The 14,409-nt window shown below is 36.6% G+C and overlaps 1 long non-coding RNA gene across 1 annotated transcript; it reads left to right on the top strand.

The window, feature by feature from the left end:
- Positions 1 to 320: 320 nt before the first annotated feature.
- Positions 321 to 14,171, top strand: LOC309636731. Its single transcript, XR_014250185.1, has 2 exons — positions 321 to 2,700; positions 7,438 to 14,171. It is a non-coding gene; the product is annotated as an uncharacterized lncRNA (long non-coding RNA).
- The last annotated feature ends 238 nt before the right edge of the window (positions 14,172 to 14,409 follow it).

Below are 14,409 nucleotides of genomic sequence, written 5' to 3'. Positions count from 1 at the left end.
TTCCCCCCTCTGCCACCCGCAGTCTCTGCCCGCGAAGGGGCTTCCTAGTGCGTGGAAATCTTTCCTCCTTCACGGCTCCCTCCCACTGGTGCAGGTGCCGTCCCTATTCTTTTGTCTCTGTTATTTCTTTTTTCTTTTGCCCTACCCAAGTACGGGGGGAGTTTCTTGCCTTTTTGGAGGTTGGACGTTTTCTGCCAGCGTTCAGTCGGTGTTCTGTAGGAGCAGTTCCACGTGTAGATGTATTTCTACTGTATCTGTGGGAAGGAAGGTGATCTCCGCGTCTTACTCTTCCGCCATCTTCCCGAGGCCCCCCCCCAATAGTCTTTTGAGGAAGGAAAGATATTTTGGCCTTACAGAATTCACGCACTTGTGGTCTGGAAGGGAGGTCTTGTAAATGTGGGGTGGGGTGAGATACTTTCTTTCCTCCTGGAGTCATCAGCTACAATGAGAACAACTGTGACTTGGAACTATGGATAAATGAGCACAAGCCACACGGTCTCTCATGGAAGTAAGAGGGCAGGCACTTTGGCCATAATTTCCATACATATTCAGTTGGTATAGCTACCCATCACCCTAATCACTATTGTTTCTCTATTTCCATAGAGGTGATTACCATTATCTTAAACTACTACTTGTTTACTTTTATGTTTGCTTATTTACTTGAATTTGAGGTAAAAAAAAGCAATGATTCTATCTCTCTTGTTTACCATAGCATCTACCGTACCTAGACAGCCAACATTATTTCTTAAATGGAAAAGGTCCTCCATTCCTTTCGATCCAGGGGACTTATATAATTCTGAGGATGATATACCTCAGTCTAATATGTGAAGTTACTTTGCCTTATAAAATTTCATATTACTGTTAAGTGCCTACTACTTGGTGTAATTTCCCGTTTTGAATTTGTCTTTCTTATGATACAAAAAGTGACATCATGATGAGTGATTAAGCACCGACTCATGGTTATGTTGTACAATCGTATAAATAATTATATTCTGTCTAAATTTAGAACTATTTTCTGTGAAACTTCATACATTTTTTTCTTTTTATTAAGTCCTCTGCAAGGAAGAACATTTGGCTCATCCAAATATTCTTTACTTGAAAAGTGCTATACTTGAAAAGAGGCGGAGGAAGTATGACAACTTACTGATGCTTTCCTCACTAAATTGGCCTCTGCTCTGTAACAGCCCTCCTTAGTTTCCCCTCATGGCCCTCAAAATGAATTAAAATTAGTTTCAGGACTGGAAAGATCCAGTAGCTTCATGAAGAATTCAGAATCTATAGCATTTATTTTTTTTCTGAGAGTAAATTGTCAACTGGAAACCTTTCCTCAGTGCAAGTGAATAGACATTTCGGAAAGCACAATTTTCTGAATAATGATAAAGTGGTACCTTCATATAGATATTTGCTTTGACAACCCTAAGGGATTGCAGGTGTTTTTTGATAGCAAAGATCATATTTAGCATTTTGAAATTAAGCATCTGCTAAGATTCTTCGTTATGATTCACATTTTGCAATAGGATTATAATGAATATTAACAATTCCTATATTTTATCTTATACTCTGCTCCATTTCAGTCTACTTTGTTGAGGTTCCTTAAGACTTGATCCAGGCCCTGTTAAGTTCTCTGTCTGCACTCACCCCATTACCTGTTCTAATTTCAATATACATATATATAGATATATGTATACATATACATACACCATTCATACCTCTCTCCTAAGATTCAATATCCAATTGTCTTCCTGACATATCCACTCAAAACGGCCTAAGTTGTCTCAAATTTAACAGGTACAAGAATGAATTTATTGATTTCCTCATTCACCAAATCCAGTTTAAGTCTTTTTCTTAACACTGTTTGGCATCACCATCCATTCATACTGTCTCAGAAGGCAAAGTCTGAAGTATTTTTCTTCATTATTTCCATCGATTCCATTAGGAAGGCCAGTCAAATCTACTTCAAAGATATTTTACAGTGTGCCCTCTTCTCTCTTTCTCCTTCCACCCATCTATATCAAGTCACCATTATCTCTCTCTAGATTGCAGCTGACTCTTGACAACTCGGAGGTTAGGGTCTCCAATCCTCTGCACAGTAGAAAATCCAAGTGTAACTTTCCAGTCGGCCCTTTGTATCCACATGTTGCATCTGAGATTCAGCGAACCACAGATTTTGTAGTACTGTAGTTAGTACATATTTATTGGAAAAAAATCCACATAAAAATATACCTGTGCAGTTCAAACCCAGTTGTTCAAGGGTCAACTGTACTTCAAGTGTCTCCTAACTGCGTTGACTTCAGTTTTAGTCAAGCTCTCCTTCCCAGAGAAAGATCACTTTTCTTTTCCAATTATTCGCTCTAGTAAAATAGAACTACCATACGACCCAGCAATCCCACTACTGGGCATATACCCTGAGAAAACCATAATTCAAAAAGAGTCATGTACCACAATGTTCATTGCAGCACTATTTACAATAGCCAGGACATGGAAGCAACCTAAGTGTCCATCGGCAGATGAATGGATAAAGAATATATGGCACATGTATCCAATGGAATATTACTCAGCCATAAAAAGAAACGAAATTGAGTTATTTGTAGTGAGGTGGATGGACCTAGAGTCTGTCATACAGAGTGAAGTAAGTCAGAAAGAGGAAAACAAATACTGTATGCTTTATATGGAATCTAAAAAAAAAACAAAAAACAAATGGTTCTGAAGAACCTAGGGGCAGGACAGGAATAAAGACACAGACGTAGAGAATGGACTTGAGGACATGGGGAGGGGGAAGGGTAAGATGGGACGAAGTGAGAGAGTGGCATGGACATATATATACTACCAAATGTAAAATAGATAACTAGTGGGAAGCAGCTGCATAGCACAGGGAGATCAGCTTGGTGCTTTGTGACCACCTAGAGGGGTGGGATAGGGAGGATGGGAGGGAGACACAAGAGGGAGGAGATATGGGGATATATGTATATGTATAGCTGACTCACTTTGTTATAAAGCAGAAACTAACACACCATTGTAAAGCAATTATACTCCAATAAAGATGTTAGAAAAAAAGTTACCAATAAGTAAATTAAAAAAAAAGAAAATCCACAGTAGGGGTCTCATGAGCCTGGCCCAGATCATATGGGCGTCTCAGATCCAAGTACTGTATCAGAGGGAAACATTGCTCCTGTTTGTCAATAGTAGCTTTTTGGAATTCTGGTTCAAGTAGGGTAAAAACCACCCAATCCACAGGAACAGAGAGAAGGGAAAGATCATTCCCTAAAGGAACATCATGGCACTATTTCTAAGAGATGAGAAAGTGGATGTTGGGAGAACAATATATGTCCACCACTTCCACTGTTACCCTCCAATAATACATTCTCCACATATAAGTAGGCTTATTTTTAAAACTTGAGTTCCATTATTTCACTACTGTTTAAAACTCATTCATGGTTCTTATTGCATTTAGAATACATTTCCAGCACCTTTTAATGGTTATAAGACCATATGATATCGGGAACCTGTTCACTATTCAGTCTCATCCCATACCACTTTCTCCCTCACCCACTTACACTCTTAGATGAAAGTTCTTTTTAAGGCAAAGTTATTTTCCCACGTTAGGGCAGTTGCACTTGCTGTACTCTCTTCCTGGAGATATCTTGTGCTTATTCTTGCTATCCTATTACTTCTTATCCTTCATGTCACAGTTCAAATGTCACTTCTCTGGAGAGGCTCTCTCTGCCTACTCACTCCCACACTCTTAATTTTCTATTATAGAGTCTATTTCTTTCTTTCTTATGCTTCTCACAAGCTCTATACATTAGTTTCTATTGCATATCTTCCTAAATGAAATATAAGCTCTGTGAGGAGAGGAGCTATATTACTTTTTTAAAAAACTAACTTATTTATTTATTTTTGGCTGCGTTGGGTCTTCGTTGCTGCGTGTGGGCTTTCTCTAGTTGCGGCAAGTGGGGGCTACTCCTCCTTGCGGTGAGCGTGCTTCGCATTGTGGTGGCTTCTTTTTGTTGCATGGGTTCTAGGCACATGGACTTCAGTAGTTGTGGCACGTGAGCTCAGTAGTTATGGCACACGGGCTCAGTAGTTGTGGCTCATGAGCTATAGAGCGCAGGCTCAGTAGTTGTGGCACACAGACTTAGTTGCTCTGCAGCATCTGGGAGCTTCCCGGACCAGAGCTTGAACCCGTGTCCCCTGCATTGGCAGGCGGATTCTTAACCACTGTGCCACCAGGGAAGTCCCTATATTACTTATTTTTCAAACTCAGAACTTACCACAATCTCTCTGGGTCAATATAGTCTGAATCACTAAATCCCTAAGGGCCATTTATGCCATTTTTCATTTTTTATATTTACACATACCTGGGTACCTGCAATGTTGTGTAATATTTGTAATATCTAGTTGCTTTACTATTAATGTTTACAATGCTTATTCTATATCAGTATTAACAAAGTTCTTTAGTCAGTTACTCAAAATAATTATTTTCCTGTCTTTAAAATATGTGTTACTCATCTCTCCCTCCCTGCACTACTACATTATATTACATTCCTTCCCTGCAACCATATAGATCTAATTTTATCCATTTTAAAATCAATACATCCTCCAGTTGTTGTGTCATGTAAGCTTTATTTTTCTGGTTTCTTTACATTTTCAATACCTTGCATGGTCTGAATAGGTCATGTTTAGAGTCTAGACCATAATTCATGAAAATGTAAGGTAAAGTGATAGGATATTTTTAAAATACCAAATATAGAAGGAACAGAATACAAATGTTTCCATTTGTACTTTGGAATAAATTCAACTAAGAAGGGCATAAACTAGCAGTATTCAGTGTATAGACAACATCTGTAAATATGTCAGGAAGAAGATGCTGGTGATATTTTTAACTGGACCAAACAGCACAATAATAGTCATATAAGACTCTGTCCATTCCTTTTGTAAGACATAAGACTTTATCACTTACTTTTGGAGTATAGAGAATATAATTTTTGTTACGTGGTAATATAATTATTAATGAAAATTAAATAATAAAATCCTTTTAAATGAGGATTAAGGAATATACCTGGCATTAAACACTTTTAATGATAAATCAGAGTATAAATTACTTTTTAGAAGTGGGTGTATGTATCAATTTATAGTTTTTTGACTTAAAATTTAATGTGAAAGCTATTACTGTAATGTAAACTATAGCGTTGTTATTAACATCTGTATGATCTATATTTCTCAGTTAGAAACCAGATTGTTGTCAGGGGCTATGCAACAGACATGTGGAAACAAGTTCAGTGGCACAATCCTGTGGAAGAATCAATAACCATATTTTCAACAAGGTACCAAGAACTCTTGCAGGGATGCAGTCAAGCACAGGAATTAAGGGAACAGACAGGCATTGTGGGAAAAAAAAAAGGTATTCAAGTTCACTGACAATAAAAATAGCTTTTGTATGGTAGATTTTATCCAGGCAATTTTTAAAATGCCTTTCCACTCCTTCCAAAAACAGTTGGATATTTGTTAGGAGGCAAATCACCTGTCTGTGGTTATTATACCAGATCCTTACAGTTCATAGAACTGTGCTTAGGATGTTTCAGATCTTATCAGTAGCTTAATACTACAGGCCTTCATCTGATGATTGTAAGGGATCTCAAAGACAAAATAATATAATCTTTTAAAGTTACCAGGCTTTATTTTCTAGAGCAGTTTTAGGTCTATAGAAAAACTGAGCAGAAATTATAGAGAGCTCTCATATAGCTCCTCTCCTCCTGCACAGTTTCCCCTATTATTGTCTTTCATTATTTTTAATGCTTCCTTAATTGTTGTACCAGAGAACCTGCAGGATTTTAATATGATCTCCATAAATAACATTTATTCTAAGCATCTCTAGATCTACAAATTTTAGAGTAATGGTTGAAAATATGGTCTTTAGTATCAAACAGTTGCATTTGTGATCAAATTCTGGTTCTGTTGCTTGCTAGCTATGGGATCTTGAACAAGTTCCTTAAGTCTTTTGAGACTCAAATCCATTGTCTGTAATGTAGGAATAACAATATCTACCTCATGAGGTTGATGTGGGAATTAAATTAGATTGTGATACAATATCTATCTTAATAAAGAGCGGGTGCTATTATTCTTATTACAAATGAATAAATGTCTCTCTTTTTTTTTTTAACAAGTAATGGTATGGAACTTCAGGAATATTTAAGGAAAAATTTAAGGAAACATAATTTATGGCAAAAAGTAAAAGTACAATAGTGTAGTACAAAAGAAAAATCACAGGCTTTGGAATGAAACTGTTTGAAACTGGGTGACTTTGAAAAAGTAGTTTAAATTGCCTGATTCTCTATTTTTTCAACTTAAAAATGGAAATATTATTACTTATATTTTCTCTTGAGAATTAAATGAGACAATATATGTAAAGTATCTTCCAAAGTGTATTTAACATAACTGGCCAAAGTATATGATTATACCTCTATAAGGAACATGCATATGTAATCTTTTCAGATTGTGTGAGATAATAAAATGTAAATATGGTAAGTGTGAGCTATTTCATGTACTTTATTTGGATATTCAGTAAAGCTTTTGATAAGTTTCTATACCAAGAGCTACATAAATATAAAACTCCTAACAGATTTCTAGTTTTGATTTTATTATAAATAACTTTACTAAGATATTACAGGTAAACAGAAATAGCCAGAACTCCACATGGACAGTTGTGTTGTCGTATACCCTCACCCTTTTCACTCTAAATACAAATGGCTGCACAGTTCTCACAGTTCTCAAATGTGATCTTGGGTTAGTTTCCTACCTTTCTATGTTTTCATAACTCAACTATAAATACTTATTATGACCACAACTTAATAAAGTAATTATGTATGTAAATATATTTGTGTGTGTATGTACATACAAAGCTTTGGCATAACACCTGAAAGGCAAACAACTAAGCCAACAAACACAGTATAGAATGTTGTTGGAAGAAAAGAGATTAAGATTCTCTTCTCCTTTACAGTGGAAGGTTTTTCTTCTGTCCTTTGCATCTGGAATGTTAACACCAAATATGTGTTCTGTTTGGGAAGCCCTCCACTTGGAAAAGTCAAACAGATCTATATGGTAGGCCAAGAGTAAAGGAGATATGGAATGAATTTGTGGAGATGACCCTGTCTAGGATTTAAGAGTGAGAGTTGAAAATGTTATTGTGTTTTCAGGAGAAGAGAGTAGACAGGGTTTTTGAGCAGAGGATTAGCTAAGAATTCAGAATATACTTAAAGGTGGTATCTCTGACATCATATTTCTCAGGAACTTTTAGCATAGTCTTTCGACAGTAGGAGGCACATATCCCAGGAGGCTGATATTTGAAGGAAATAAATTTCTGGCTAATGATTAACAAAGCACTTGTTTGTTTTTCCCCCCAAGGGATTCAAAGTACAGTCGACCCTTGAACAACATGAGTTTGAACTGCACGGTCTACTTATATGCGGGGTTTTTTTCAAGAGTAAAAATTATAGTACTAAGTGATCCATGGTTGCTTGAATCCTTGGATATGGAGTAACAGAGAATAGGGAAGGCCTACTTATATTATTTTAAGATTTTTGACTGTGCAGAGGGTCGGTGCTCTTGGCCCCAGCATTGTTCAAGGGTCAACTGTACTTTAATATTTTTAATGACAATATTTGATAATATATGTTGGTTTTGTTTTATTTGCTTTGTTTTGTTTTACAAACAGCACTAAGTGATGAAGTAGTGTAAAATCTAAGTTCTGAGAGACTTAGAGACAAATAAAGACATTAACTTTTAGGTAGGTTAGGATCTTGTCCAAAATCTTACAATCCTTAGTGACCAGAGCATGGACTGGAACCCAGGTTTCCCAGCCAAGTGCTCTCCTCAAGTCACCATGCTGAAGTAGTAGGTGGGGTTCTATGTTATTAAGTGCAGAAATACATTTAGACAAAAATGCTCCAAACAATATCTACAAGCAATAAATATTAAGATTTAGGTAAGCATTAAATTTTCAAAAGGAAGCTTTTACAAGTGCTGATAACATTTGAAGAGTGATTACTCATAGTTGCTTTGTGGTGGATCTGTCTTTGCAGGACTTGGAAGATCATGATGGGGAAATTACTACATGAATAGGTTTAGCGGTTTGGGCCCTCAGCTTGTCTTTTCATCAGGCTAAAAGTTCCTCTCCTTTTCTGTCTGGAAGCTACACATTAAAAGATATAGCTCTGAATCATTCTAAGAAGATAATCTTTTTCTATTTTCCAATCATTTCAACTGTTTGATAGTATTAAAAGAAATAAGGACTTCCCTGGTGGTTCAGTGGTTAAGACTCCATGCTTCCACTGCAGGGGGCATGGTTCCATCGCTGATCAGGAAACTAAGATCACACGTGTGCGGCCAAAAAAAGAAAACTAAAAAAATTTTTTAAAAATACCTATTGAATGAGGTGTACAATTTCTTCAATACTGAACATTTTTTTTTAATTTATTTTTTTATATTTATTTTTGGCTATGTTGGGTCTTCGTTTCTGTGCGAGGGCTTTCTCTAGTTGTGGCAAGCGGGGGCCACTCTTCATCGCGGTGCGTGGGCCTCTCACTATCGTAGCCTCTCTTGTTGTGGAGCACAGGCTCCAGACGCGCAGGCTCAGTAGTTGTGGCTCACGGGCCTAGTTGCTCTGCAACATGTGGGATCCTCCCAAACCAGGGATCGAACCCATGTCCCCTGCATTATCAGGCAGACTCTCAACCACTGCGCCACCAGGGAAGCCCCAATACTGAACATTTTTGCAATATCTGACAGAAATGTAAAATTCAAAGTGTTTACACATTTAAAATATGTACAGCATGTTTTTATAAAAATCTAATATTTGTTTAGTTATGTAGAAATAGATAAATACATGAGGAAAGGAAGTGAACCATAAACTCATTGACAAATCATGAAAAATAACTGTTTCACATCAGTGCATATTACCCAGAATATGTTTTTTAAATTTCTTAAAGACAATCCTGCAGCCTGTGGAACAAAAACCACATTCACAGAAAGATAAACGAGATGAAAAGGCAGAGGGCTATGTACCAGATGAAGGAACAAGAGAAAACCCCAGAAAAACAACTAAGTGAAGTGGAGATAGGCAACCTTCCAGAAAAAGAATTCAGAATAATGATAGTGAACATTATCCAGGACCTCAGAAAAAGAATGGAGGCAAAGATCGAGAAGATGCAAGAAATGTTTAACAAAGACCTAGAAGAATTAAAGAACAAACAAACAGAGATGAACCATACAATAACTGAAATGAAAACTACACTAGAAGGAATCAATAGCAGAATAACTGAGGCAGAAGAACGGATGAGTGACCTGGAAGACGGAATGGTGGAATTCACTGCTGCGGAACAGAATAAAGAAAAAAGAATGAAAAGAAATGAAGACAGCATAAGAGACCTTGGGGACAATATTAAACGCAACAACATTCACATTATAGGGGTCCCAGAAGGAGAAGAGAGAGAGAACGAGAAAATATTTGAAGAGATTATAATCAAAAACTTCCCTAACATGAGAAAAGAAATAGCCACCCAAGTCCAGGAAGTGCAGCGAGTCCCATACAGGATAAACCCAAGGAGAAACATGCCGAGAAACATAGTAATCAAATTGGCAAAAATTAAAGACAAACAAAAATTATTGAAAGCAGCAAGGGAAAAATGACAAATAACATACGAGGGAACTCCCATAAGGTTAACAGCTGATTTCTCAGCAGAAACTCTACAGGCCAGAAGGGAGTGGCATGATATACTTAAAGTGATGAAAGGGAAGAACCTACAACCAAGATTACTCTACCCAGCAAGGATCTCATTCAGATTCAATGGAGAAATCAAAAGCTTTACAGACAAGCAAAAGCTAAGAGAATTCAGCACCACCAAATCAGCTCTACAACAAATGCTAAAGGAACTTCTCTAAGTGGGAAACACAAGAGAAGAAAAGGACCTACAAAAACAAACCCAAAACAATTAAGAAAATGGTCATAGGAACATACATATCGATAATTACCTTAAACGTGAATGGATTAAATGCTCCAACCAAAAGACACAGGCTCACTGAATGGATACAAAAACAAGACCCATATATATGCTGTCTACAAGAGACCCACTTCAGACCTAGGGACACACACAGACTGAAAGTGAGGGGATGGAAAAAGATATTCCATGCAAATGGAAATCAAAAGAAAGCTGGAGTAGCAATACTCATATCAGATAAAATAGACTTTAAAATAAAGAATGTTACAAGAGACAAGGAAGGGCACTACATAATGATAAAGAGATCAATCCAAGAAGACGATATAACAATTATAAATATATATGCACCCAACATAGGAGCACCTCAATACATAAGGCAACTGCTAACAGCTATAAAAGAGGAAATCGACAGAAACACAATCATAGTGGGGGACTTTAACACCTCACTTACACCAATGGACAGATCATCAAAAATGAAAATAAATAAGGAAACAGAAGCTTTAAATGACACAATAGACCAGATAGGTATAATTGATATTTATAGGACATTCCATCCAAAAACAGCAGATTACACTTTCTTCTCAAGTGCGCAAGGAACATTCTCCAGGAGAGATGATATCTTGGGTGACAAATCAAGTCTTGGTAATTTTAAGAAAATTGAAATCATATAAAGTATCATTTCCGACCACAATGCTATGAGACTAGATGTCAATTACAGGAAAAAAAACTGTAAAAAATACAAACACATAGAGGCTAAACAATATGCTACTAAGTAACCAAGAGATCACTGAAGAAATCAAAGAGGAAATAAAAAAATACCTAGAACAAATAACAATGAAAACACCATGAACCAAAACCTACGGGATGCAGCAAAAGCAGTTTTAAGAGGAAAATTTATATCAGTTCAATCCTACCTCAAGAAACAAGAAAAATCTCAAATAAACAACCTAACCTTACACCTAAAACAATTAGAGAAAGAAGAACAAAAAAACCTCGAAGTTAGCAGAAGGAAAGAAATCATAAAGATCAGACCAGAAACAAATGAAAAAGAAATGAAGGAAACGATAACAAAGATCAATAAAACTAAAAGGTGGTTCTTTGAGAAGAGAAAGAAAATTGATAAACCACTAGCCAGACTCATCAAGAAAAAAAGGGTGAAGGCTCAAATCAACAGAATTAGAAATGAAAAAGGAGGAGTAACAACTGACACTGCAGAAATACAAAGAATCATAAGGGATTACTATAAGCAACTACATACTAATAAAATGGACAACCTGGAAGAAATGGACAAATTCTTAGATAAGCACAACCTTCCGAAACTGAACCCGGAAGAAATAGAAAATATAAATAGATGAATCACAAGCACTGAAATTCAAACTGTGATTAAAAATCTTCCAACAAACAAAACCCAGGACCAGATGACTTCACAGGCAAATTCTGTCAATCATTTAGAGAAGAGCTAACACCTATCCTTCTCAAACTCTTCCAAAATATAGCAGAGGTAGGAACACTCCCAAACTCATTCTACGAGGCCACCATTACCCTGATACCAAAACCAGACAAAGATGTCACATAAAAAGAAACTACAGACCAATATCACTGATGAACATAGATGCAAAAATCCTGAACAAAATACTAGCAAACAGAATCCAATAGCACATTAAAAGGATCACACACCATGATCAAGTGGGGTTTAACCCAGGAGTGAAAGGATTCTTCAGTATACACAAATAAATCAATGTGATACACCATATTAACAAATTGAAGGGTAAAAACCATATGATAATCTCAATAGATGCAGGAAAAACTTTCGAAAAAAATTCAACACCCATTTATGATAAAAACCCTCCAGAAAGTAGGCATAGAGGGAACCTACCTCAACATAATAAAGGCCATATATGGCAAACCCACTGTCAACATCGTTCTCAATGGTGAAAAACTGAAACCATTTCCTCTAAGATCAGGAACAAAACAAGGTTTCCCACTCTCACCACTATTATTCAACATAGTTTTGGAAATTTTGGCCACAGCAATCAGAGAAGAAAAAGAAAAGGAATCCAAATAGGAAAAGAAGAAGTAAAGCTGTCACTGTTTGCAGATGACCTGATACTAAAATAGAGAATCCTAAAGATGCTTCCAGAAAACTACTAGAGCTAATCAATGAATTTGGTAAAGTAGTAGGATACAAAATTAATGCACAGAAATCTCTTGCATTCCTATACACTAATGATGAAAAATCTGAAAATGAAATTAAGGAAACACTCCCATTTACCATTGCAACAAAAAGAATAAAATACCTAGCTATAAACCTATCTAAGGAGACAAAAACCTGCATGCAGAAAACTATAAGACGCTGATGAAAGAAATTAAAGTTGATACAAACACATGGAGAGATATACCATGTTCTTGGATTGGAAGAATCAACATTGTGAACATGACTCTACTATCCAAAGCAATCTACAGATTCAGTGCCATCCCTATCAAACTACCAATGGCATTTTTCACAGAACTAGAACAAAAAATTTCACAATGTATGGAAACACAAAAGACCCCGAATAGCCAAAGCAATCTTGAGAAAGAAAAACGGAGCTGGAGGAATCAGCCTCCCGGACTTCAGACTATACTACAAAGCTACAGTCATCAAGACAATATGGTATTGGCACAAAAACAGAAATATAGATCAATGGAACAGGATAGAAAGCCCAGAGATAACCTCACACACATATGGTCACCTTATCTTCGATAAAGGAGGCAAGAATATACAATGGAGTAAAAAGCTTCTTCAGTAAGTGGTGCTGGGAAAACTGGACAGCTATATTTAAAAGAATAAAATTAGAACACTTCCTAACACCATACACAAAAATTAACTCAAAATGGATTAAAAACCTAAATGTAAGGCCAGACACTATCAAACTCTTAGAGGAAAACATAGGCAGAACACTCTATGACATAAATCACAGCAAGATCCTTTTTGATCCTCCTCCTAGAGAAATGGAAATAAAAACAAAAATAAACAAATGGGACCTAATGAAACTTAAAAGCTTTTGCATAGCAAAGGAAACCATTAACAAGATGAAAAGACAACCCTCAGACTGAGAGAACATATTTGCAAAGGAAGCAACTGACAAAGGATTAATCTCCAAAATATACAAGCAGCTCATGCAGCTTAATACCAGAAAAACAAACAACCCAATCCATAAATGGGCAGAAGACCTAAATAGACGTTTCTCCAAAGAAGATATACAGATTGCCAACAAACACATGAAAGGATGCTCAACATCACTAATCATTAGAGAAATGCAAATCAAAACTACAATGAGGTATCACCTCACACTAGTCAGAATGGCCAACATCAAAAAATCTACAAACGATAAATGCTAGAAAGGGTGTGGAGAAAAGGGAACCCTCTTGCACTGTTGGTGGGAATGTAAATTGATATAGCCACTATGGAGAACAGTATGGAGATTCCTTAAAAAACTAAAAAGAGGACTACCATATGACCCAGCAATCCCACTACTGGGCACATACCCTGAGAAAACTGTAATTCAAAAAGAGACATGTACCACAGTGTTCATTGCAGCACTATTTATAACCTCCAGGACATGGAAGCAACCTAAGTGTCCATCGACAAATGAAAGGATAAAGAAGATGTGGCACATATATACAGTAGAATATTACTGAGCCATAAAAAGAAACGAAATTGAGTTATTTGTAGTGAAGTGGATGGACCTAGAGTCTGTCATACGGAGTTAAGTAAGTCAGAAAGAGAAAAGCAAATACTGTATGCTAACACATATGTACAGAATCTAAAAAAAAAAAATTGTTATGAAGAACCTAGGGTCAGGACAGGAATAAAGACACAGACGTAGAGAATGGACTTGAGGACATGGGGAGGGGGAAGGGTAAGCTGGGACGAAGTGAGAGAGTGGCATGGACATATATACACTACCAAATGTAAAATAGATAGCTAGTGGGAAGCAGCTGCATAGCACAGGGAGATCAGCTTGGTGCTTTGTGACCACCTAGAGGGGTGGGATAGGGAGGATGGGAGGGAGACACAAGAGGGAGGAGATATGGGGATATATGTATATGTATAGCTGATTCACTTTGTTATACTGCAGAAACTAACACACTATTGTAAAGCAATTATACTCTAATAAAGATGTTAAAAAAAACCCATTATATTCTGAGTAGGTAAACAACAATATCCACTACAAGCCTTAAGTCATTTACCAGCTAAAACGGACTTTTCATCTCTTGAATTACTACGATATTTTATGGACTTTATCTTAGTCTTATGTTTTCCTCATATTATTAAAACTTTTCTTTTATATCTACGAGGCTTTAAGCTGCTTGAGGAGCAAGTACCTATATCTGATTCATGTTTTTATTCAACTTCCCCCTGTCTAGCATCTAG

This window comes from Balaenoptera physalus (genome assembly GCF_965194825.1).
Source record: "Balaenoptera physalus genome assembly, chromosome: 10".
NCBI lineage: Eukaryota > Metazoa > Chordata > Mammalia > Artiodactyla > Balaenopteridae > Balaenoptera > Balaenoptera physalus.
Note: the sequence above shows the minus strand (reverse complement) of the source record. Positions and strands in the feature narration are given on the sequence as shown.